Source organism: Oryctolagus cuniculus, chromosome 2 (assembly GCF_964237555.1).
Source record: "Oryctolagus cuniculus chromosome 2, mOryCun1.1, whole genome shotgun sequence".
NCBI lineage: Eukaryota > Metazoa > Chordata > Mammalia > Lagomorpha > Leporidae > Oryctolagus > Oryctolagus cuniculus.
In genome coordinates, this window is record NC_091433.1 from 161,519,443 (window position 1) to 161,544,306 (window position 24,864).

At 36.9% G+C, this 24,864-nt stretch overlaps 1 long non-coding RNA gene across 22 annotated transcripts in view; it reads left to right on the plus strand.

The window, feature by feature from the left end:
* Positions 1-4,648: 4,648 nt before the first annotated feature.
* Positions 4,649-24,864, plus strand: part of LOC108176366 (uncharacterized) — a 259,220-nt gene continuing 239,004 nt past the window's right edge. For all 22 annotated transcript variants that reach the window (XR_011386688.1, XR_011386673.1, XR_011386674.1 and 19 more), the window contains exon 1: positions 4,649-4,829. This is a non-coding gene — a long non-coding RNA (uncharacterized lncRNA). The remainder of the gene's footprint in view (positions 4,830-24,864) is intronic.

Sequence of the window (24,864 nt, forward strand, 5' to 3'; positions counted from 1 at the left end):
GAGTCTGAAGAGATTTCTACAGAGAAATTTTCAAAACCACAGAAATTACATTGGCAAGAAGGGTTGGTTGCGGTAAGGTATGTTATTAATAAAGTTGTGTTTAGCAAATGATGTTTTTCAAATTAAGCTTTTTTATATAGCATGTGTATCTGACAATTATCCAGTGACACTGTTTTTGTGTAGCAAATACACAGCTTCTAGTGTTTTTGTATTTTTCATCTGGCCTTCCTAGCATCTTTTTGCCTGGAAGTACCAAACACTGCTAACTACACGAATTATATTATCACTACCAGAAAATCATTATCACATATCTGTGCAAGGCTAAGGCTGCAAAGCTAAGAGGGATGGGGAGATCCTTAGGTAAAGGTCATTCAAGGACCTTTGTCTCTTTGTCAAGGAGTAAATAAAATATGCGCACTTGGGAAGAAGAGCAAGTCACATACAAAGGAAAATCAAGCTTCTCTCAGACTCTGCACAGGAACCCACAATTTCTGAGGTGTGTGAAACAAGGCCTGGGTAATTACCCAAGGCATACTCTCCCAGCTGCCTCTCATCTCAAAAGGAAATAGGACATTGTTATGTACATCAAACCTTGAGAATACAAAATACACCTCTCAAAACCAATAAAATAATTAGATAGCAAAATGGAATACATACAGAATCTGAATTTACCTAAAATGCTCAGGAATCAGGAACTTTAGGGAAAAAAAAAGTGGAACTTAGTGTTTTAACCCATGTAAATGCACACCTTGTTTCTTTCTTTCTTTCTTTCTTTCTTTCTTTCTTTCTTTCTTTCTTTCTTTCTTTCTTTCTTTCTTTCTTTCTTCCTTTCTTTTTTGCACACCTTGTTTCTTTAATGACAGCAATATTTTCATGTTAACTTTACATAACTCTGTATTACTCTTTCAGAAAATATTGTACCTGTGATTCAAAATTATTCCCTAAAATTGATATAAAATTTTAGTTTTGTTTCTTTCTTTCATCTGAATGTAAGATAATTTTAAGAATGTATTTATATAAAGGGAACAGATTTCATGAATTTTAAGAACATAAGTTACATTCTACTATCCCTCCCTCCAACCCAACTAAATTTTTTAAAATTTCTAAAAAATTTATTCTACTTACTTGAAAAACTAAGAGAGACAGAAAAAGAGAGCTCTACAGATATAGAGACACACCCTAGATGCCCTCAAGGGCTGGGGCTGGGCCAGGCCCAAGTTGGGAACTGGGAAATCAATCCAAGTCTTTCACGCACATGGCAGGGGAGCACCCATTTGAGCCATTACCTGCTCATCTCAGGATGTGCAATATCAGGAAGCTGCTATGAGGAACTAAACCAGTCATCTGAACAGAGAGAGAGAGAGAGAGAGAGAGAGACCGTAATGCCGTTTCAAAACTGCTAACAGTATAAAGCTGTTTTTCTAGCCTTTTTCTTTTTTCTTTTGGTTTCATAATTGAACTTAGGCATATAAGTTATGTCTCTGTTATTTCTCACCAAATATTTAACCTTACTTCCTTCAGTGTGATTTGATATTGGTTCATATAAATCTTTTTCTTTTGACTTGTGCTGCTTGTTCATTTTTAGTATTAAGCCCATGGCATTTCTACAACAAAATAAGTTTTTCATGCATTATTTTTATTTTAAATGTATATCAGTAAAGTCCAAAATAGAATTTTATGTTTTTACAAATGATATTAAGTACAGTTAATTGAACCTAGGTAGTTTGGAAAATAAAGCTTGTCTATCTTTCTGATTTGTAAAAATATCTCTTTCGAGGCCAGTGTTGTGGGATAGCAGATAAAGCAGCACCTGTGGTGCTGGCATCCCATAGGGGTGCCACTTGTGTCCTGGCTGCTCCACTTGAAATCTGGCTCCCTGCTAATGACCTGGGAAAAACAGTGGAAGATGTTCCATGTACTTGAGCCCCTACCACCTATGTGGGATCTGAAAGAGGCTCTTTGCTCCCGATTTGGCATGGTCCAGCCCTGACCATTGTGGTCATCTTAGCAGTGAACCAGTGGATGGAAGACCTCTCTGTCTCTGTCTCTCCTTCTCTCTGTGTAACTCTTTAAAATAAACAAACAAATCTTTTAAAAACATATCTATTTAGTTCAATCTCTTACTCTGTTGGTGTCACACACTTATGTAGTAAATGGTTGTCCGGCAAAATCTCAAGTGCTTTGTGCCCCATCCTGCTATGTTACAACTTAACTAGAAGGAAAGATTTGGTCACAAATGGACTCACAGAATAGCTCTGCCTGTCTCTGCCATGTTATTATTTCTACAGTTATCATTTTGAATTTCATAAGTGAAAACAATACTTTAGAAATGCATTTCTAGGTGTCTTCATCAAAGACTTCTTTACGTTCTTTCCAGTTTTGTAATGACTATTGTAAAATTTTACTGTATTTGAAACTGCAAAATTTAAGTTTTATGACAATTCTACAAATAGATTTGGTCATTTGGTGGCCTTCTCTGGTTTATAAAACACTTTTATTTCTTAAGTGATGAATAAGGACAAAAGTCCGTGGAGCTTCCAAAGATATAGGGAGGGTAAGAGGTGGTAAGACACTGCCCGGGATTCTGGGTAAGGTGGAGGACTTTTACTGCTAATAGTATCTTGCATTTATAGGACACTAAGATCCATTATTAAAATCTTCATAGATAATATCGTTTCTACTCACAATAATTCTGATAAATTTGTTTATAAAGATGAAGTCCTGAGGTTTTAAGTAAATTATGTAATGTCACAGGTTAGTGAGTGCCAGTATCATGAATTAAACCCAAGAAGTCTGACTCCAGAATTGACTTATATCGCTCATCTGACACATCACCTGGTGAACATCCTAAGTAATAAATAGCCTTATTCCTATTTTCTTAATGGGGTGGAATGAGCCTATGAAAAGCATTACCATGAAGAACATACTCACTAAGCCCAATATTATGAACATCCATGAAAACTTGGGCTTTTTCCAAATAGGAAGGTGTTTACTGATCAGTGGTAGATGCACACACTTAATGTTTACTTTGGTGCAGCTGCTCTTTGAAGAGCATGTGTGGAGGTGGGAAGAGTTTGCAATGAAATAAATGAAATAAATAGAAAAGCTAGGGAAGCAAATGTTAGATGTGGATCTTCCTTTGTGGTCATATTGGCAATGTTCTTAATGTTCTCAGAATTATAAGGATAGATGTTCTTACAACTTCACGGGTGGCAAGGAAGGATGCAGACAGGGGGATAAATATAAATCTAATCCATAAAAATATTAACAATCAGCACTTTGCCAGCGTGAATTAAGAAATAATAGTCTCTGTAAAGAACAGGGCATGGATATTTGTTTTTACTGTGCTGCATTTATGATCATTACGAGGCAATGCAACTGACATTTCTGTGGCCAACAGCATTTGTAAAATTGACAGTTTTATAGGGAAGATTGTGAGCAGCTATAAAAATATTATTTCCCTATAGATAAAACTTAATTCCTGTTTCCATCAACCCATGAAACATGGTCTAGGAGTTGACCAGAGTAGTCAAGGGTGATGTAGTCCAGAACCTCATGTTGGCTGTTCAGTTCTTAATGTTATGCAAAGATCGGTCTATGTTTTCTTTGATTCCTAGTTTGTGACAATGGTTAAAAACTTAGAGATAATTCATTCTTTCTTTCTGTCCTTTAGCAAACCATGTATATTTTATCTGTAGCAATGAAGGTTTAAATGCAGGAATCCTACTGAATTCTAGTGATTGGCACAATGAAAGCATTTTAGTGGGCACTATGAAGGTAAAATTCAGAATACCACAGTTTAGTTTCTGGAAAAAACTATCTTAAAGACCAGCACAATATGTTTTTTATATATCTGCCTTATTATTATGGTCATCAACGATGTGTTTTACATATATAAATTTACCTTCTGAGATAAAAGAATTCTGAAAAAGTTTCAAGTATGCTACTCTCTGTATTCTCTATCTTATCTGAGATGATTAAAGAAAACAATCTTATAAGGAATCTACGAGTAGAAGAAAGAAAGTTTTCATAGAGTAAACAAATATGTGTCTCTGTGTGTTAGGAAAGCATGACTTTACTTTTGTTATCTGAAAAAATAGGGTCAAATGATAAATGCAAAAAAGTCACTAGAGTTCCTCAAAGTGGATAATATAAAGAAAGAGAGAAACAAGAAGAGAGGAATCTGTATCATTGTATTAAATAAGATTGTATTTATTCATTAATTCAGTTTAAAATGTATATTAAATCCTACTATGTATTAAGTATATTTCAGATATTTACAATATATCAATTGGATAAAAAAGATGAAAATTACAATCTCTGTGGTGCTTAAATGTTAGAAAGAAGAGACAGAAAATAATAATAAATATTAATAAGGAATTGCTTAGTGATATAAGTAAAACAGAGCAAGGCAAGCACATATAGAAAGATTATAAAATTAAGTACCTGGATGTCAAGTTTGCATTGTGTGAAGAAGTACTAAGTGAATAAAACATTGGAGAATAGCATCCATTGTATGATGCCACTTATCTAAGAAAAGGGGATGCAAACATACACACATACACTTATTTGTTTATATTAAAATACAATAAGGTGGGTGTTTAGCCTAGTTATTATGATGTCACTTAGGATACCTATGTTCTATATCAGAATGGCTGGATCTGGTGCCCAGCTCTATCCCATCTCCAGCTTTCTGTTGGTGTGGACCCTGGAGGGCAGTGGTTATGACTTGAATGATTGAGTTTTACCACACATGTAGAACTGGATTGGATTTCTACCTCCTGGCACTGAGCCTTACCCAGCCACAGACTTTGTGAGCATTTGGAGAGGTGAGCCATTTGATCAGATATATCCCCCACCTTCTATCTTTGTCTCTCTCTGCTTCTATATTAAAATAAAATATAACAGAAATTTGAACCATAATTTTTGAAGAGTAGTTAATATAAAGAAAGGTGGAATAGCATAGTAGTACAACAACAGAGCCCAATACTTTTATATATCTTGCTTTTTAGATTTGAGTTTGGGACCTTATAAACATTTTTGCAATTATAAAATATAATCCTATTTTTAAAATAAGCCTTAAATTATAAATACAATAAAACTAATAAGCCTAAGTTATATCCAGTTGGTAACAAAACTACAGTAAAAAAGCAATTATTTCAAGTGATTTACTATTGTTATACATTTGTATATCACTAGTGGAAAAAATAGGACTGCAAACATGCTTTTCTATGATGATTATTGGAGGTAGTATTGGAATTCTTATTCTGAAAGTGTTTTTTTTTTTTTTTTTTTTTTTGTACAAAGCTAATGGGTAGCTATGTTGTTATCTGTGAGACTAGGGTTTTAGCGTGGGATAAAATAGATGCAGCTATAAGATTAATGAGGCTAAGTAAAAAAATTGAAATAATGAATTCACAAGAAAGTCATTAAAAAAAAAAACTGATGATGTATTTTATCCTTAAAAATACAGATACTTGGCTGGTGCCGTGGCTTACTAACTAATCCTCCGCCTGCGGCGCCGGCACCCTGGGTTCTAGTCCCGGTTGGGGCGCTGGATTCTGTCCTGGGTGCTCCTCTTCCAGTCCAGCTCTCTAATGTGGAGGATGGCCCAAGTCCTTGGGCCTTGCACCCGCATGGGAGACCAGGAGGAAGCACCTGGCTCCTGGCTTCAGATCAGCGCAGCACACCGGCCATAGCGGCCTTATGGGGGGTGAACCAACATAAGGAAGACCTTTCTCTCTGTCTCTCTATCTCAATTTCTAACTCTGCCTGTCAAAAAAAAAAATACAGATACTTTATTATGATCATCAGAAAAAGCATAGACATAATATAATAATAGTAATGAATGCAGGAACTGTCCAGCATGAGGGAAGCACCAATGGGTGTAGATGTAAAGGTTATAAATAACAAAGGTAAAATGAGAGGTTATTTTTTATTGACACTTTGATGAAAATATCACTTGATTTGGGGATTGCCATGAACTCAGACCTTAAAATTGAGTTGTAAACAACAAATACAATGAAGCAAAGCAAAAAGGAAAACAAAGACTTTTTCCCAAGTCTAATAGTACCACTTTTTTAAAAGATTTATTTTATTTATTTGAAAGGCAGAGTTACAGAGAGAAAAAGAGAGAGAGAGAGAGAGAGAGAGAGAGAGAGAGAGAGAGGTATTCCATTCTCTATTTCACATCCCAAATGGCCACAATGGCCAGGACTGGTTCAGTCCAAAATTGGGAGTCAGGAGCTTCTTCCAGGTCTCCCACATGGGCATAGGGGCCCAAGTACTTGATCCATCCTTTTCTGATTTTCCAGGCACATTAACAGGGAGCTGGATTGGAAGTGGGGCTGCCAGAACTTGAAGCATATCCTATATGGGATGCCAGTGCTGCAGGCAGCATGCAACGATGCCAGCCCCAATAATACCACTTCTTACTTGCTAACATCTCTTGTGGATGTATTAGATGGTATCCTGTTGGTGTCAGCAAATGTGAAACCGGTTATCCCTTTATACAGAGCTAAACATCAGTCTCAGTTTTGGAAAATGTCACTTAGAGAAAATCATTCTTGTCTAGTATAAAGTTGCAGTAATCAAAGAAAGAAGTCTTTGTTCATGGTTATCTTTCTTTTTTTAATTATTTTGATTGATGTGAAAAGACGTAGTGTGAGGAATAGTTTCTACCGTTTTGACATACTGGAAGAAAGGCATGTGAATTGTAGTTATGTCACCACTAAATTATTGCCATTGACTACAAACTAATGACACTTACTCAGTGAGAAAGAGAGAATTCAACTCTAATTCAGGTTTCTATAACTTAGTATTGTCTTACTTGATGCCAAAGCCTTTGCCCAGCCTGATGCAGTAGTACTGTAGAGAATCTCTATGTTAAAATCTCTCTGTCTTTATATGACCAAAACAGCTACTATAGTGAACTTTCTAATACAAAAAAATCTACTGGCTCTTTATTAAACTGAGTTTCTCCAGATATGGTTTGGCATTACACAAAACATCTTAATGGCACAGTAGGGTTAAAAAGATCTTTAAAAATTGAAATGTGATGAATTTGTCTCCAAATATTTTTTTTTTGACAGGTAGAGTGATAGACAGTGAGAGAGAGAAACAGAGAGAAAGGTCCTCCTTCCATTGGTTCACTCCCAAAATGGTCACCATGACCGGCGCTGCACCGATCCAAAGCCAGGAGCCAGGTGTTTTTTCCTGGTCTCTCGTGTGGGTGCAGGGGCCCAAGCACTTGGGCCATCCTCCACTGCCCTCCCAGGCCACAGCAGAGAGCTGGACTGGAAGAGGAGCAACTGGGACTAGAACCCAGCGCCCATATGGGATGCTGGCACCACAGGCGGAGGATTAACCAAGTGAGCCATGGCGCTGGCCCTCCAAATATTTTAATTGCCCTAAATTTGTTTAAAGATATATATTGAATGCATATTTGGCATTCTAAAGTTTTAATAATCTCAATACCACAAAATACATATAATATATTATGCAGCTGTGAGAAAATCTAGCTAGGATATAATATGTTGCTCACCATCAATGGCTTTATTATTTGAAACACAAACTGAGTTAGAAATCCTATCTATTGAACTACAAAATACCCCCTGAAATTTTAATGTGTTCCAGCAAATAACACATTATATAACTGAAATTTTGATTGAAAATGTCAGTTGCCTAAATATTTAGCATGAAAGAAATCTAAAACAAAATTTGGATCATGTACAAAACAAAGGCACCTAGGTGAGGAGAAATCTAATGCTTTCACACAACTCAACTAGTTTGTCTCTCACAGAAATCAAATAAAAAAAAAATGAATCCTTCTTAGTTTTCACATTAACCTTGTCAAACTCAATCGTATCCTCTACATGGAGGAAAGGAGAAGGGAAGCCATGTAATCTTCATTAGAAGTAATATCATAGATCAACTATTATCTTGGACTCTTTGGAAACAATTTCCCTTCAGAAAGTATTCAGGCAGTTTCTCAGGGATGAGCAAGACATTTCAGGGGAAAATAGCCTTAATTTTAGCAAATGAAAGTGACTTGCTTCAGTCTAAAATAATTTGTTATGGAGTAACCTGGAGGCATCAAAGAAATAATTGTCCTCATAAATTTTCTGAGTTCTTGTTAAAAGGGTGTTCAGACATACTCTCTAAAGTAATGGCTCTTAACCTTTCATGGGGTCATCCTTTCAGAATCTCTTTAAATTTTGATATCATCTCAGAAATAACCATGCATATTTGTAAAAATACTGTATAAAATTTCAAGAGAGTGCATAAGTTCATTGAAATGCATCACAGACTCTACAGACACCCATGTTCTTTCTTTCTATCTTGCAGAGAAATCATACTAACTACTCAATGAGGATCATAAATCTTGAAGTTTTTGACTGCCTAACTTTGGTATCATCTTTGAACATTTACAAGTTCCTTGGTTACATTCTTATGAGCCAAGATCACTTTTTGTATGTTCTTGGTTGCATTATTATGCAAAATAAACTACAAAAGCTTTCCTGCAATAGTAACTCTATGGTTGTGATTTCCCATTGTCAATAAGATGCAGGAGACACAAACAAAAAGGTTTTAATTTAATACTCTAGTTAGTTGACTTTATAGAAGGATATAAAACAAAACAAAAAAAAACATAGAAATACAATGTCTTCATTTTATTATGAGGTTTGAAAGGTACTCAAAGATGTAGCTTCTTTTTATCTTCTCCCAGATGTGGGTCGAGGACAAAGATTTTCTGAATCACTGACTCATAAAAGTCCACGGTCCCTTTTCCCCTCAACTTTATGTGTTGTTATCATCAAAGGCTTGCATGACAACTCACATTTCCTACAACACAGCGCAGTACCACACAACAAAGGAGGCATCAACCACACAACAAAGGAGGTATCAACAATGTTCTTTATTTTTCTTAACTACTGTTTCAAAGGAAAACTTCCCAATCAGCCCTGTATCTGAACAGACTTGATTTTACTTCTTTGTCTACACTGCTCTTTGACCTCTAATAGATTCTAATGTTAGACTGGCACCCTGGTACAGATCAGTACTAGAGTATCGGCCCAATTTTATAGAAGTTTACAATGCAATGCAGATTATGAAATAGCAGATAATTGTAGCAAAATATAGAATGCAATCAGTGACATAAGAGATGTCTAAATCAAATGCATCTTTTTTATTCTGCTGAGATTGAGTAGACATCATTAAATTTTCTTGGAGAAGATAGCATTTAAATGGAGCTCATAAAAGATACTAAACATGTCTGATTTTTATGCCACAATGAACAAATATAAGGAGCTATAACTTCTTAATATAAACCTTGTTTTTCATTTATTAAGGTTGAAATAAATTAGTCCCACAAAATATCTTCAAAATTTGTCTGATCTATTGAAAAAGTATTCAATTGAATGAATTTTAATGTCTTCAGGATGTGCTAGATATGACATATTGAAGTATGCTCAGCTTTATGTAAGAATACTGAAAATAGTGAGTATTAAACAGTATGTTAAGTGATTTATTCATGTCTTAATTATTCCAACTTCAAAATAATTGTATGGAGTTTATGTTATTTCCATTTAAAATGGAGAACTTGAGACCCAGGGCAGTTAAGCAACCCATCAAATCAAATCACTCATTTATGGTAACTAATAGAGCCAGAATGCTAATCAGTGTTTAACTGAATTTGATTAAAAGGAAAATTTCCCTACCTGTTATGGAACCATCAAGACACATTATTCTTCACTTTGATTATGACCTTGTCTAAATAAGATCAGAGTTGGCGAACTCAAAAGGCTTCCATAACCTTGGCAGCTCATGGCAAGAGCCTAGGGTGATTACTGACGCCATAAACAGGAGTGTCAATTTGTTAAGTCAACAACAGGAGTCACTATGCACTTACTCCCCATGTAGGATCTCTGTCTTTAATGTGTTGTACATTGTAAGTTAATGCTATAACTAGTACTCAAACAGTACTTTACACTTTGTGTTTCTGTGTGGGTGCAAACTGTTGAAATCTTTACTTAATATATACTAAATTGATCTTCTGTATATAAAGATAATTGAAAATGAATCTGGATGTGAATGGAATGGGAGAGGGAGCAGGAGATGGGAGGGTTGTGGGTGGGAGGGAAGTTATGGGGGAGAAAAAGCCACTGTAACCCAAAAGCTGTACTTTGGAAATTTATATTTATTAAATAAAAGTTAAAAAAAAGAAAAAAAAAAAGAAGTTTCAACACACAGTGGAAACTGTTCAGAAAAGAATAAACATAATTGATGTTCTAATGGTCACCAAATTCTAGGAAGATTTCTTCTAATCAAAACCTTCCATCTTTGCTTATCTTGATTGTTTCCACTTCTGAAACCTGGATACATTTTCATCTCCCCTCCTTGCTCCCAGGCTAACACTTACTGAATGTTTATATATGACTGTGATAGGCACCATCCTTAGTCTTTTGTATCAGTCAACACATAATTCTCATAACAAACTGCAAAAGGAACAATAAAATTATTTCAATGTATGGAGGAATAAACTGAGCATAGACAAGTTACTCAACTTTCCCAAGATCACACAGGCAATGTCTCTGAAGTTTTTTAAAGGTCAACTGAAGCATTCCTCAGAAGCTAGTGAAACATATTCCATTCTATTTCAAAGTTTAGAGTTGTGTTTCAATCAGTTTTACATATAGGATATATGGAAGATGATATTCATTTCCAGGAACAAGTTAGAACAAAAGAGATTGTGAGAACACTGAACAACCATCTAAAATGTTATGCTGAGTGAAATAAGCCAATCCCAAAGGGACAAATACCATATGTTCTCCCTGATAGGTGACAACTAACTGAGCACCAAAAAGGAAACCTGTTAAAGTGAAATGAACATTATGAGAAACGGTGACTTGATCAGCCCTCACCCTGACTGTTGATGAACAACTTAATATGTTATCCCTCTTAGTATTTTTTTTTTTGTTTGTTCTACTTAATACTTCTGGTTGAATACCGTAATCAATACACAATTCTTCTTAAGTGCTGAAACTTAACTGAAAAGTGATCACTGTTAAATATAAGAGTGGGAATAAGAGAGGGAAGAGATGTGCAATTCGGGACATGCTCAAGCTGACTTACCTCAAATGGTAGAGTTAGAAACATACCAAGGGATTCCAATTCAATCCCATCAAGATGGCATGTACCAATGCCATCTCACTAGTCCTGGTGATCAATTTCTGTTCACTATTGATCATAATGATAGGACTAAGAACCAAAGGGATCACATAAACAAGACTAGTGTCTGCAAATACTAGCTGATAGAATAAAAAAGGGAGAGAACAATCCAACATGGGAAGTGAGATACACAGCAGACTCATAGAATGGCAGATGTCCTAAACAGCACTCTGGCCTCAGAATCAGCCCTTAAGGCATACAGATCTGGCTAAAAAGCCTATGAGAGTATTTCAGGCATGGAAAGCCAAGACACTCTGGGGGAAAAAAAAAAAAAAAACTAAATGAAAGATCTCCGTGATTGAGATCCCAGTGGAAAGAACAGGTCATCAAAAAAGGAGGTACCTTTCTCTGAAGGGAGGAGAGAACTTCCACTTTGACCATGGCCTTGTCTAAATATGATCAGAGTCAGTGAACTCAGGGGGCTTCCATAGCCTTGGCAGCTCATGACAAGAGCCTAGGGTGATTACTGATGCCATAAACAAGAGTGTCAATTTGTTAAGTCTACAACAGGAGTCACTGTGCACTTACTCCTCATGTAGGATCTCTGTCCTTAGTGGGCTGTACATTGAGATTTAATGCTATAACTAGTACTCAAACAGTATTTTTTACTTTATGTTTCTGTGTGGGAGCAAACTGTTGAAATCTTTACTTAATGTATGCTAAACTGATCTTCTGTATATAAAGAGAATCGAAAATGAATCTTGATGTGAATGGAAGGGGAGAGGGAATGGGAAAGGGGAGGGTTGCGGGTTGGAGGGACGTTATGGGGGGGAAGCCATTGTAATCCATAAGCTGTACTTTGGAAATTTATATTCATTAAATAAAAGTTTAAAAAAATAAAATGGCATACCATGGTAAAAATGTAGCTAATTTTGAAATAAATTTCCCAACTGTCTTGAAAAGTGACTGTACCATTAAAATCTAACCATACTCTTACCATATGATACAGCAGTCACAATAACATACCACATGTATATCTTCTTCTACATTGAACTTGTACTGTTTCAAGTAAAATTCTGCACTTTCAAAGAACATATGTGTTAAATTGGCATACTGGGTCTGATTCAAAATTTGATCCAAGAATATAATAAAATAATTATAACGTTTTTGTTCTGTAGAAGAGTAAACCAGATATTTGCAAACAGAGGTATATATTTTTCATTTGCACTTCCCTTAGGCATTTTCATTTTGGAGACCAAGGACTTTAAGAAACCCAGGAATAAATACAATGTATAGTATAAAAAAGTTTTAATGTATGCCTATGTTTCACAATCATATGAATTTACTACACTGTTTTGTATTGAACTCCTCTCCACTATTTGAGTATATTGATTGCAGAGGCTGTCTTATATACATACTGCCAGGACAATGACTAACTAATGATAATTTCATTACCATAAAACACATACCAATAAACAGATAGTATGTCTGGCATTGTGCTAAGCACTTTAAATATTGGCTCATCCTTTTAGCATCACTATTATTATTATCTCAGTTTTACAGTAAAAGGAAAAAACACTGAAGTATAGATTGCTTAATTAAATTTCTAAAGGGAAAACAGCATGCAAGTTACAGAGTACAGAATTTGAATATATGCTATCTAGCTTGAAATCTTGCCCTTAAATGATTCAGCTACAAAGATCAGGGCATATGAATTTCGTCTTTGGCTGTTCATAGAAACATGGAAACAGAGAAAACAATTAATGACCACCAATGCCAAAAATAGCAGAGCAGTGCAGTATAAGAGCATTCATTGATTCAGTTAGTAACTATTTGAATTAGGCCTTTAGGAGATCACTGGAGGAAATAACCAGAGCATCTTCATGAGTCCCATTACAAAGTGTTAGAGACTTGTATGAAAGCTTGCATAAGATATATTATTTAAAAAGAAGTTTGGACATGTCTAACATATGCAAGCCAACAGTGATCCAAGACATAAGTGCAACCCTGTGGTAATCAGTCTGCAGGAGATATGTTGGCTTCATGACTATCAGGACCCAAACTTCTTTAATCATGTTGTTTCCTTATCTTCCACTTTAATTTTATAATTTAAGAGGTCTCCTGAATGAATCTCAGGCCATCACCATTATATTACAACATTGGAAGGAAAAATGTTGAGAAGTTGCCTCCTCATTAATTTGACAATTCCTGGACACTTTTCAATACTTTTATTTGTATTCTTTTGATCATATCTCCTCACATAGCTGAGTACAGTTGGGAAAGAGGCTGGAAATTGGTTCTTCATTGCAGGTAGCCCAAGGGCCCAACTAAAAATTAAGGACTATGCTAATAAGGAAGTTAGGGAGAATGGATAATGGTAAATAGCTTTTAGTTCCTGCCACAGAGAGGAAGGATGGATGGAAAGTAAAAGCTGTCTAGAGTGGCTGGCATTGTGGCACAACAGGTTAAGCTGCTGCCTGTAATGCTGGCATCCATCCCATATACACTGATTTGAGTTCCAGCAGCTCCATTTCCAGTCCCTGCTAATGCACCTGGGAAGGCAATGAAAGATGGCTCAAGTACTTGAGCTCCTGTCACCCTTGTGAGAGACCCAGATGGTGTTCCTGGATCCTGACCACAGCTTGGCTCAGCCCAGGGCATTATGGCTATTTGGGGAGTGAACTAGAAGATGGATGCTCTCTCTCTGTCTCCCTCTGTCGCTTTCTCACTGCAATGCTGCCTTTTAAATAAAAAAAAAATCTTAAAAAATGAATAATGAATGCTATCTCGATAAAGTTGTGTGACTTTTGTTAATATTTCCTTTCTTTGCTTTTTCTTTCTTTTATTCTTTTCTTTCTCCTCTTCTCTACCCCTTCTTTTTTTGTTGTTCTTATTCTTATTTGTTTATTTACTTAATTTTATTTATTTGAAGGGCAAAGCAATTGTGTGTATGTCTCTGTGTGTGTGTGTGTGTGTATATATATATATATTAAAAGAGAGAGAGAGAGAGAGATCTTCAAACCGCTGGTTCACTCTCCAAATGCCGATAACATCTGGGGCTGGGCCAGGCCAGGGCCAGGATCTCAGAACTCAATCTGAGTCTTTCTCATTCACTCTGTATTTCAAAATAATTAATTATTTAAAAATAGTAAGGGGCTGGGGAATTCTAGGAGAGCACTCAGCATGGACCCATCCTTAAAGACTATGTATGGCAAATTGATTTTCTTAATATGAAGTGTTGATAACAGTTCTCCCAAATTTTAAAGCTAGACAGTTGTTGAATACTGGAATGACCCTCTCTATTTGTTTTATTCAGTTTTGTTGCCTGTGTAAATCTTTAGATACTGCCCACCTTCCTTATTCAGATATTAAATTGGGAGTTGTACATAGGAAATCCATACTCCAGTACGAGATATACTTCTGGCATGAGTGGTGAGAAAAATCCAAATTTCTGGAATTTGGAAATTTCTGGAAAAATCCTAAAATCCAAAATTCTGATGAATTTGTTTTGCTAACATAGAGCATTTTTCCAAGTTGAATGAATGATCATAATCCACCCACTCTAGCTTTTCAGTTTATCTCAAGCAAAATATTTTGCCTTGTATGCCACTGTTACCACCCAACTTTCCTAGTCCAACAACACCAGAAAACCCATTCAATTCAATGCATTGGAATTTTATACCTTTATTGTAGACCCTGAGAGTGTCATTATTTTTATGTCTCTCTCTACAAAATTTTAAAATGACAAAGTAATTGTGTTCATAAAATGCTATTTCAAAAATTGTGCTTTCATACTTTGAAAATGTTGACAACTAAATATATAGAAGTGGCCAACATTAGGAGATAAACACATGCTTATTATTTTTACTTTTTGATCTCTAAAATCGGAGGAGTCATGTGATTGTTGTAGCATGGTTGTGTGAAAATATCCCGTAGGCATTTTCCAGCAAGATTAAAAGAAAAGAAGTAGTATCACAATATTTTAGATATTTAGATAGTAAAGATAGATTCAGATATAAGAGATGTATTATAAGATGTATTATGGGTCCTTTCACCCAATATGTTAGGATTTTTATATTAAAAACCAGTAGCCAATATTGTAAATTGGGTGACTTAAACTCCATTTTCAACCCCCTTCTAACTGGTTCAAGTTTTATTAAGCTAAAATACCAATTTCCATCATCTGCACCAGGAATTGTCATGAGATCATGAAAATACATGAAATGTGAAGGCTGCCCAGCAGATGTCACCTCCTCTTCCTACTTTTTCTGCTTGGAAAGAGCTCTCAATGCATGAAGGTGCATCAAGCCATTGTTAAGCATTGTGAAAAAAAGACAAAGAATGGCATAGTTTAGCTGCTGTAGCAGTCATTTCCTGGAAAATGACGTTGGGATATTTAGTGTAAAAGTTAAATAGATGCTTATGAAAGCTTAGTACAGATTTTCTCTTACTTGGGACCAAACACATCCCTAAAAGACACAGGAAGAGAATCTGTACTATCTACCGTTGTCTTAGCTTTTAGTGTGGGTTGGCTCTCATAAATGCCTGTAGATTTACTAGAAAATATGACCATGTGCTAGATGAGTTGGCTCAGGTTTGGTCTTTGATACAGGGCCAGGAGTGCACATTTCATTTGAAGTCTCTACAGTAGCTAGAGAAAGCTGGGTGCTATCCTATCCTATATGCTGTCTTAAATAAACCAAGCACACGATACTTAAAAAATCACATGAGTCTTCAGTATGTATTCATATCTGTGCTTCTATAAGCCTCCAAAACGGTTCATCATAGAGACTTAATATTTGCTGAAATAAGATCTAATCTTTCATATGCACATGATGGTTCTTCAGTGTGTGAGCATTCATATGATAAAACAAGAAGATTCAAGCTTTGGAGGGTCAACAGGCCCCTATAACTGTGATCTAAGTTCATAGATGACAAGATTGAAGGTTTTCATAGCCTAAGTTGCTTCTAGTATCATGACTGACAGCCAGTGGGTGATAAGCAGCATCTACTGTTAGTATGTCCTGTCACCCGTATCTAGCTGTTTTATGCTGCATTTTGTGGAGCTCTGTGTTTACTTCATGAAAGTATCTCAGGGGATGGGTTGGCTCCTCACATGTGTGGGGCTCTGTGGACCCTTGTCTCTTTAGCATCACTACATTTTTTTTTTTTTTGACAGGCAGAGTGGACAGTGAGAGAAACAGAGAGAGCATTACTACATTTTTAAAAACATTATTTATATAATAACTCACTTGTATCATTTCATTAGAAAAAAAGGCATATAACCAAACATTTTTAAGTGGAAATACTGCACATACTCAAATTAATGTCTCTATAGAGACATTCAATATGTTCCATTAGTTTAATTTCCACTGTAAGTCCCTCGTGCTGCCTGTATGCTCCAATGGGAAATTTGTGTATAAGTCCTTGAATTTTATGGTTTGGAGACCTAGAAAAGCCCTGAGTTTAGGTTAAGGGAAAAGTCCATTTTTTTTTCTCTCCATTAGTCATTTCCCTGTATCCCCTGAAGCCAAAGTGCCAGAGATTCATTTGACATATGTAAACTTGCTTTCTTCTCTACATATTTTACATGTTGTTTCCCCGTAAAATTTAGTATTCATTATTCATTTATTCTGAAAACCTTTGCTGATTCTAAATTATGCTAGCCCCAAGGATAAAAGTGGATGTCTTAATAAATCCTCCATTCATTGAGGGAAAAGATAGGAAAATGTACTAAAATAGAAATTCTCTGTGGTGAGGTCCAGGGATACATATTTTTGAAAGTTTCCCACGTGATGCTGATATGAACCAATTTTGAAAATCATGGGCGAACTACATTTATAATAGACCAATAATCCACAAGTAATTTCCCAAAGTGAGTCTTACAGACATGTAGAACTCTGGCTATGTTTTTCCTGCTTTGTTCCTCACCCCAGAAAAACCACCATTGTTTTTTAAAGGGAAAAATTAAAACCCTTTCTACTTATAAGCACATACTCAAAAAAGGAAATTAAGCAGATGTCTAGTGACGTATCTAATGCAGTAACTCTGATACTGCCACATAGTTCTTCTAACTCATAGTTCAATTCTTACCTTTCCATGCCAACAGACCTCAGTTTGCTACTATTTGGATCTTAGAAAAATATCGCCTCGGGGCCGGCGCCTTGGCTGGCTTGGTCAATCCTCCTCCTGCGGCGCTGGCATCCCATGTGGGCGCCAGCTTCTAGTCCCGGCTGCTCCTCTTCCAGTCCAGCTCTCTGCTGTGGCCCAAGAGGGCAGTAGAGGATGGCCCAAGTGTTTGGGTTCCTGCACCCGCATAGGAGACCAGGAGGAAGCACCCGGCTCTTGGCTTCGGATCTATGTAGTGCCGGCCATGGCGGCCATTTGGGGAGCGAACCAACAGAAAGGAAAACCTTTCTCTCTGTCTCTCTCTCTCACTGTCTATAACTCTACCTGTCAAATAAAAAAAATACTAAACAAAAGAAAAATATTGCTTTTTAAAAAATGCTTTCCACTACACATATCTGCCCTCATAGAAACTATGTATGACATCAATCTTAGTATTTCTTTAAGAACTATACACAAAAGGCCAGCGCTGTGATGCAGCAGGTTAAAGCTATGGCCTGCAGCTCTGGCAACCCATATGGGCACTGGTTTGAATCCCAGCTGCTCCACTTCCAATCCAGCTCCCTGCTAATGTGCCTGGGAAACCAATAAACTAGTGCCCCTGCACTCAGATGGAAGACCTTGAAGAAGCTCCTGGCTCCTGGCTCCTGGCTTAGGCCTGGCCCCACCCTGATCATTGTGGTCTCTCCTCTCTCTCTGTATATCTGCCTTTCAAATAAATAAATCTTAAAAAAAAAAAAAAAAAAAAGAGAGAACTATGTATGTTCTTTCACATTCAGACTTCTACTTCCCCCGTGCCTTCATGAGCAGTGTCTGAAGATGCAGTCATGACTATCACTATATTTTACATCAGAACTGCTTCTCGATGTGATTAATTTCCCCTACTGTGCTGGATACTCAAAGATAAATTCCAAAATGTTATTGTTAGGTAGGGCTGTCTTCTGAGTCCTTTTCTGGGGCAGAGATCAAGAGTAAATCATAAGTTGTTATTAAAAGTATTGCCAGTATATCTTTTAATTTTTCCCAGCAATAGCAACAACTGAAATTTAGTGATTTGCACTGTACATTTTTGAACAATCTCTGATTAGCACAAGTACTTTTACCAGAGGGCAGATATGCTCTGAGAGAAGCGTGACTTTCCCAAAGGCATGTGACTATTCAATTCTCAATTCAATACCACGTTTTCTCTTGCTGAACTTAAGGACAGTATGTTATATTCCAGGACTCCTGAGGCAATCAGAGTGCATTTTCATAGTGAATGCAATATTGATTGGTGTTCTTTAGGGAGATCTGCTGGTTTTTTTTTTTTTTTCTCAAATGAAAATGTAAGTAGGTGGCAAAATTTTGTTTCATAAAAATAGAATTCATTTTAAATTATTAAAGTTACATAAAACTACTCAATGAGTGAGCAAACGAATAATTATCTACTGATGTATTTGTTATTATTTCCCCGGAAGTATTGCTGGCACCATATTTGTAATAATTTGAATTACATTAATTTTGTTATCATGTTAAATTATTACTACAGGTATATATATATAAAAATATATTTCATTGGTTTCTGGATTTACATATGGATAAGGCACTAATTCTTTATGGCTTGGTTGTACAGATGACACAGCAATTTTACTGCCTGAGACTAGTACTCTGTCCATTTCCTGACCTCAGTTTTTATTGCTTTTCTTTCCTTCTTCTTGGGCCACATCTGGTGAGTTACAGCTAGAAAAAAAAATGCCGCTCATAATAGCTGGGATGATTTTTAATTTGGTGCTCTTCCTTCACAATGTTGGAAACCAGATGTATTTTGGCATCTTGAATATTTTGATCTTGTATACCTGACTGGCCGTACTTTTGCTACCTGTTTTTAAAACATTGGTCAATTTCTTTGTTAAAAACCACTTTTACAATTCATTTTGAGATATAATTCTCTCTATTTAATGTTAGGTAATTTGAGTCCAAATTTCTATTTGACAAGCCATTTTATCTTTCTGGATGCATTTATGTCTAGGAGAAAGGTCTACCAGACACACCTTAAGATTACAAGAGTCATTACTAGAGAGAGGAGCAACCGCACTCTCGATTCTTCTGTTTTCTGCCTTGAGCTCATCACTGAAATGGCTACCTGTTACTGTGTTTAAATGGCTTACCTTTGATTTAGTGAAAACCCTTCCATATTTTGACTCTGAAATTTATAATCCTTTTATTTTTTTTTCGAATTATCTTGTATCTATATCAGCCCATATTATTGTGAACTCATCACTTTCTTTTCTCACAAAAGCGACACAGCTCACTCAAACTTCACATTTTCAACATTCTCTCAAATTATCATCCAATTTCACAAATTTGTTGTGAAATTTCTTACCTAGATTATTTTGCTTACACACACACACACACATACATGCACATGCACCCCACATATTTTGTCCCTTCACTAATGCCACATAAATATTGAGATTTACACAGGGAACATATAATCTTAATTGAAAGAGCATCCATATGGGTAGGGTGTGGTTGAAGTCTCTATTTCTGTCATCTGATCACAGAAAATTTGCAACCATTATTTGTAACCATTTTCCTTTGCACATAGTAGACACAGACTAGAAAGACCAGGTTTCTATAGAAGTTAAATAGCTTCCATTCCATTGATTTTGACAGGTGCTTTCCAATGGAGAAATAAGTTTGAAAATTATACTGTACAAAAAATTACCCTCCCCCCACCCCCACCAAGGGGCCAGTGTTGTGGTACAGTGAGTTTATTCACCTCCTGGTATGCCAGCATACCATATGAGCTTGGGTTCAAATCCCTGCTGCTCCACTTTTGATCCAGCTGCCTGCTAACACACCTGGGAAAGCAGTGTGCCTGCTACTCACGTGGGAGACTGGGATGGAGTTTTAGGCGCCTGGCTTTAACCTGTCCCAGCCCTGCTGTTGCAGTCATTAGAGGAATGAACCAGAGAAAGGAAGATCAATCGATCTCTCTCTCTCTCTCTCTCTCCTCTAACTCTGCTTTTTTAATAAAAAATATTAAAAACCCTAATTTCCCTAAGTAAAAATCTATTTCTTGGACTTGAAAAAGCTACCTAAAGGCCAGTGCCGTGGCTCAACAGGCTAATCCTCCACCTAGCAGCGCCGGCACACAGGGTTCTAGTCCTGGTCAGGGCGCCGGATTCTGGCCCAGTTGCCCCTCTTCCAGGCCAGCTCTCTGCTGTGGCCAGGGAGTGCAGTGGAGGATGGCCGAAGTCCTTGGGCCCTGCACCAGCATGGGAGACCAGGAGAAGCACCTGGCTCCTGCCTTCAGATGCACCACACTGGCCACGGTGGCCATTGGAGGGTGAACCAATGGCAAAGGAAGTCCTTTCTCTCTGTCTCTCTCTCACTGTCCACTCTGCCTATCAAAAAAAAAAAAAAAAATGCTACCTAAAGATCTTAGAGACGATTCAGGTATGTTTGTTTTCTTATTGTGCTTTATGTTGTATCTGGACTATGACCATAGAGGCTAAGGGTCTTTGGGCGTTGGCCAAGGTGAAAGATATGACCGAGGCAGGCCATAGCCACCTGCTTACTGGGGAGTGCCTTCACAGATGTGCATGTAAGGGATATCCCTCTTAGCAACTCTGGGCAGAGACTAGGGAACAGAAATAGAAATAGAAATAGAAATAGAAATAGAAATAGAAATAGAAATAGAAATAGAAGGTGGGGAGTCATTAGAGGTAAGACTACTCTTGTGGGAAAGGGGGACCCAAGTGGGGCACAGTTTACTAAATAATGCTGCTCAGCATCAAGGCAGAGAACTTTGAGTCAGAGAACTCTGTAGAGCAGCAGCAGCATGGTGCCTTGTTACTGTAAAGCCCCGTTTTCACAATAGGTGACAACTGTTGAATGAGGTTTCATAGAGACATGCAAAGCAGACAGGCTCCATATGGTGAAATAGCTGAGTCTTTGGTCTATTTATTTTTGGTCTATTTATTAGTCTTATTTTTTAAATTTTTATTTACTTAGAGAGAGAGAGGTTGATAGAGCACTCCCACTTACTGGTTCAATCCTCAAATGCTGGCAAAACAAGAGCCAATACAGGGCCAGAGCCAGGAACCAGGAATGCAATCCAAGTCTCCAACATGGGTGACAGGAACTCAACTACTTGAACCATAACCTCTGTCCCCTAGGATCCACATTAGCAAGAAGCTGGAATCAGGACATGGAGTTAGGAATTGAACTCACATGCTCTGATGTGGAATGTAGATATGTTTACTTTGGTTTAACTGCTAGGACAAATGCCCATCCCTAGATCATTTTTTAAGTAATTTGATATACAAAAATTTGAATATGGTGCCAGTGGGGTGAAGAAGTAAACAACATGGAGAACAATACTGAGAGCTCACTTTGGATACATTACATAACAATGCTGCCACAGAAATACAAATAGGTTAGGATACATGGAACCTTGACAGCAACTTGAACTCAGAAGCTAAGTCTTTTTTTTTATTTTTTATTTTTTATTTTTTGACAGGCAGAGTGGACAGTGAGAGAGAGAGACAGAGAGAAAGGTCTTCCTTTGCCGTTGGTTCACCCTCCAATGGCCGCCGCGGCCGGTGCGCTGCGGTCGGCGCACCACACTGATCCGAAGGCAGGAGCCAAGTGAGAAGCTAAGTTTTTAAGGGTGTTGCATAAATTTTTCTCCTAATACCTGTGAACTTGGTTTTCATCTTCATGACAGTAGATTAGATTAGATTGGGAGTCTGTAAGCTATGATGTACCCCTTTTTAAATTCAACTTTATTGCAACATAGCCACATTTGTGTGTTCTTATGTAGTCTGCAGTTGTTTTCCTCCAAAATGGCAGAATAGAGTAGTCATGACGAGATCATATGACCCACGGTTCTAACATATCTATATTTGGGCCCTTCACAGGAAGATTTTCTCACTACTAAATGAATCTACACACAGGCTTTTTGAGCTTCAACCATTTTTAATTAAAACATTTTGAAAAACCCAGCTCTTATCATCTTGCAGAAAGTTCCTTATTCTTATTTTTATATACCCTTTGAATACTCAATCAGTATCTCAGATTCACAGTCTATTTGTAAGTTTCATACCAAAAATCATAACCATTATTTTTTCTACAGCTAAAATGATGCTGCCAGTCTTCCTGAATAAATCAGTAGCTATTTAATTTTCGTGTCAAAACTGAAATGAAAATGGAAAGAAACGTCAAAAATAGTACAGCAAAATGAAAAATGTAGCAATTAATTTAAGTAACATACGTATTTTATGCTGAAAAAATGTAATTACCTAATGGATTCCATCCAGTGTCATGCATTCCATATCTGTCTTGATGTGAGTGCTCACAGCAATTTCATCTCAACAGGGATTTAAGTCTACAGTTTCATGGCTCATCTGGCAATGGACAAAAATCTGTCAGAAACAAGCCATTCTTTTAGTCACTTACGTTTTGGCAAACAATATCCCTAATTATTAATTCAATATTTCAACTAGAAATCATTCATTATTCCTAGGAGCTTCACAGTTGCCAAAAGTCAAACTTAAACCACCCAGAAATCATTATGCCTTTCTTCCCCAGTAAAGCCAAGGATGTTTTGCCATTTGATGAATAAAATTTTATACAAATCTTGATTATATTTCCCCAAGAATAATAAGACACATTATTTAATTGTGTATCATATTTATTTAAAACATCTAAAGCATAATGAAAATTCTCACCTAAAAATATATAGGTTCTTTTTAGAATTTTTTCATCATAAATATTCAAAATGATTTCTTCATGAAGGCCTCTTTTAATGTGATTGAAGTTAGTTTTGATTGAAATTCAATTATATGCATATTATATTGAAGGACATAGTAAACAGATAATGGCCACCAAGTTTCAAATAGAAAATTGACTTTCAAATAGAAAATGCAAGATGGAAATTAAAAATTTAAGATGTATTTTCTGCTTACATAAAAATCGAGTTGGCTATTTGAGTTTTCTAATTTTAGTGCATAATATGTTTGTTGTTATAGCTTCAGATTCCATCAGTGGTGCATTCAGATCTATTTCCTTATTTAATCCTGTCTGCAGCCTTGTGAATTAGATAGCTGCTGCTGTTTGATTTTTGTGGGTTTTTTGTTTGTTTAATATTTATTTATTTGAAAAGCAAACTGACAGAGAGTGAGAGTCAGAGAGGGAAGGGGGGAGAGGGAGAGAGAGAGAAAGAGAGAGAGAGAGAGAGTGAGAGAGAGAGAGTGATTCCATCTGCTGGATTACTAGCCAAATGGCTGCAATGGCCAGGGCTGTACTAGGTGAATTAAAGATTTCTGTTTTGTTTGTTTGATTCCATCAGATAGCAAAGGATCATGAAACTCAGGAATGTAGTGCTTATTATAAAAATAGCACACGAAGCAGCAGAGTCAGTTTTCCCACTCAAGTCTTCTGGCTTTAGATGTCCAAATAGGATAGGGAAAAAATATTTTGTAAGATTAAGTACATACTGATTCTCACACTGGTTTGCAACACCTATATTGTTAATATGTCTAATGAAACTTCAGCTTAAGAAAATGATAATTTAAACAAAATCCTTTATAGTGCTTTCTTTTTCTATAATTATTTGTTTTCATTTTATTTGAAATGCAGAGAGGCAGGGTGAGAGACAGATGAGAGAGAAATCTTTCAGCTACTGGTTCACTGCCCAAATGTACACATCACTCCTATTTGGAACCAGGCCTATGCCAGGAACACAGATTCAATCTTAGTCTCCTACCTGGGTGACGGAGACCCTAGTATTTGAGCCAGAATCTGCTACTTCTCAGGGTGTGCATCATTCAGAAACTGAAACCAGAGAGGCACCCAAATTTGGGATGTGGGCATCCCAAGTAGCAACTTACTGTGGTGCAAAATGTCTACCTTCAGCTTTGTAGTGCTTTCTTGGAACTTTTCATGGCAACTATAAATCATGATCAAAGAGAACAATGGTAGAATGTGGGCAGTAGAAGAAAAGATAGAAGCTTACAAGCAAATATCAACCAGTTGCCAAGTCAAATTGTGGTTTGTTTTTTAATTTTTTGAAGGTTGTTTAAATAAGAAATTTTGTTATTTCTCTTGTAATATATTTGGAAGCAGAGTTACAGGGAGAGGAGGGAGAGATGGAACATGAGATCTTCCATCTTCTGACTCACTCCTCAAATGACCACAATGACCAGGGCAGGGCCAAGTCAAAGCCTGGAACTCCATCCTGGTCTGCCATGGAATTAGCAGGGGACTAAACACTTGGGCCCTCCTCCACTGCTTTCCCAGAAGCATGAACAGGGAGCTGGATTGGAAAAGGAGCAGCCTGGATCAGCTTAACCTCTGTGCCGGCATCAGCATTGGCATCGGGATCACAGGCCGTGACTTAACCCACTGTGTCAGAACGTTGGCCCTGCTGTCAATATTTTTTAACCCTGGTAGTTTTTCTTCCATTCTTGTTCCTGCAGCATTTAGGAACTAGACAGCAGGGTACCTACTATGGCCTCCTTTGATAAGTGACACGGAGGGATCAGCATGCCATTCCAACACATCTAGTGATTGGGAGATGAT